At 33.5% G+C, this 2,791-nt stretch overlaps 1 non-coding gene across 1 annotated transcript; it reads right to left on the bottom strand.

Annotated features, from left to right (window-relative positions):
* Positions 1–240: 240 nt before the first annotated feature.
* On the bottom strand, positions 241–341 carry LOC144705060 (small nucleolar RNA R71). The gene has a single exon (XR_013581962.1). It is a non-coding gene; the product is annotated as a small nucleolar RNA R71 (small nucleolar RNA).
* Between the last annotated feature and the right edge of the window lie 2,450 nt (positions 342–2,791).

Here is a 2,791-nt window from a genome sequence, read left to right as displayed (position 1 = left end):
AATTTAATGGTTATGCTTCACAAAATCCTTTAGAATTTTTAGATGACTTTCATATCAGATGTTCTTCTCAAAATATACCAGGTCTATCCACTAAAGCTTTAAAAATGAAATACTTTTCATTAACTTTAGAAGACAAAGCTTTTGCATGGTATCAAAATTTAGGCATTACATTTAGTTCTTGGGAAGAAATGCAAAATAAGTTTTTACAAAAATTTTATCCTATTTCCAAAACAAATTTTTACAGAAGAGAAATTTATAATTTTCATTATCATGAGAATGAGGCATTTAGTGAAGCATGGGAAAGATTCAATGATTTAATTAGAAAGTGTCCTCATCGTGGTATTGAAAGTTGTCAATTAGCTCAAATATTTTATGAATCATTGTTAGAGTTTATGAAAAATAAAGTAAATCTAGTTACTGGAGGAACCTTTTACACAGCTTATGAAGATCAAGTTTTTGACATGCTAGAGAAAGTAGCAGAAACTGACTTGCAGGAAATAGGAGCAAACCACAATGGAAGGAGCTCACAGCCAAATAAAGGAGGTGCTTTTCAAGTCAACATCAAGGAATCCGATTTACATGTAGGAATCAAGGAGACCAACCGGAAACTAGAAGAGCTAACCTCAACTTTGAAAAATGCTTTCTTAAATAATAATTCTTCTCTTGTTAAAGCTAAAATTTGCTCTCTCTCTTTCAGCAAAGACCATGAAGATGGAGCTTGTCAGCCCATAGAAGAAGACGTTAATGCATTCAATCAACAACAAACTTCTTGGGCTGGACAGAAGAGAAATAACTTTAATACAGAAAGCTTCAACCAAGGAAATAAACAGCAATTTCAACCAAAACCCCAGTTTTAGAATCGACCTCAACAACCATATCAGGTTCAATCACAACCCCTTCAGGATTTTTTTTCACTAACTCCTGTGATTTCAGATATGATAGAAAAACAGAATCAAAAGCTTAAACAGAGATGGAAATGCGGATGCAAATTACGATGGACTTCCAGACCAAGCATATGTTAGAATCCCAAGAGCAAACCAGAAGATTTTTAGAGAGTTTCAAAATGGGATCACTCGAACATGGAGGTAAGGGAGTTGACTATAACTCCCGAGAAGGTCAATTTCCAACTCAACCTTGTATAAATCCTTGTAATTTGTTTCATGTTAAAGATTCTTTTAATAAAGCAGAGAATCATGAGGATCTTGAAATTTTAGCAATTTCAAGATTAAGAAATGGAAAAGAACTTCCAGATCCTCATGTGTCTCTCAAAAATTCTAGATATGAAAATGAATATGAGGATGAAGATAAGGAGCTTTCTCACAAGAAAGAACCTATACCTTCAACTCATGTTCAAGACATTCCTTATCCCTCTGCTTTAAACAGAAAGAAACCAGTTAGTGAATATGAAACTAGGCTTCTAGCAAAATTTTAAGCAAGCCCCCATGTCAGTAGCTGTAGAGGATATGATTAAGTGTGCTCCCTCATTAAAAAAATATCTTAAGGACTCTTGTACTAGTGGAAAGCCTAGGAAGGTAGTGAAATTATCTGAAAATGCATCTAGTATTTTGAATTTTATTCCTATAAAAATGAGAGATCCAGGTGCTCCATTTATTACTTGTGAGATAGGAGGAAAAATATTTTCTAAGGTGTTATTAGATACTAGAGCAAGTATTAGTATTATCCATACAGCTTTGTATGAAGAATGTGGATTTGGAGAATTAGAGGAAATTATTATGGATTTATTACTGGCTGATGGAACAGTTAGACAACCAGAAGGAAGATTAATGGATGTCATGATTAATTTAGACAATTGTGAAATTCCTGTAGATTTCATTGTTACAGATGTGAAGGTGAAAGGAGATATCAGTTTAGCTCCCATCATTTTAGGAAAACCCTTTTCAGTGACAGCTAGGACAATTATGGATTGGGATAAGGGTACTGTTGAATTTAAGATAGGAAATGAAATGGTTAAAATTGATATTTCCAAAATGATAAAATGCCCATTAGGAAGTTGTGAGGAATTAAAATTTTGTGAAGAAGAAAATTAGGATATTGAAGAGATGGAAGAATACTTATTGAGTATTGAGGAAGTAGATACAAAAACCACTTCAATAGAAACTCCATTAGAATTAAAACCTTTGCCATCTACTCTTAAATATGCTTATTTAAATCCTATGAGAACTTTACCTGTGATTATATCTGCATCTCTTACCCAAATTCAAGAAGAGGATCTACTTAAGGTTCTTAGAGATCATAGAAAAGCCTAAGGATGGACATTTGATGATATAAGAGGGATCCCATCTTCTATTTGTGAACATAGAATATTTTTGGAGGAAGAATCTAAGCCATGTAGAGAGCATTAGAGAAGGTTAAATCCTTACATGAGAGAGGTCCTTGAGAAGGAAATTTTGAAATGGTTAAAAGCAGGGATTATTTATGCTATATCTGATAGTAAGTGGGTAAGTCCTGTTCATATGGTACCAAAGAAATCTGGAATTACTGTGGAGGTAAATTAGAAAGGAGAAGAGGTTCAGAAACGATTACCTACAGGTTGGAGAGTGTGCATTGATTATAGAAAGCTCAATAAAGCCACTAAGAAAGATCATTATCCATTACCCTTTATTGATCAAATTTTAGAAAAATTATCTGGGCAAATTTTTTTTTGTTTTCTTGACGGATATTCAGGATATAATCAAGTTAATATTCATCCTGAAGACCAAGAGAAAACAACATTTACTAGTCCTGTAGGAACTTATGCATTTAGGCGCATGCCTTTTGGTTTGTGTAATGC

This window comes from Wolffia australiana, chromosome 6 (genome assembly GCF_029677425.1).
Source record: "Wolffia australiana isolate 7733 chromosome 6, ASM2967742v1".
Lineage (NCBI taxonomy): Eukaryota > Viridiplantae > Streptophyta > Magnoliopsida > Alismatales > Araceae > Wolffia > Wolffia australiana.
Note: the sequence above shows the minus strand (reverse complement) of the source record. Positions and strands in the feature narration are given on the sequence as shown.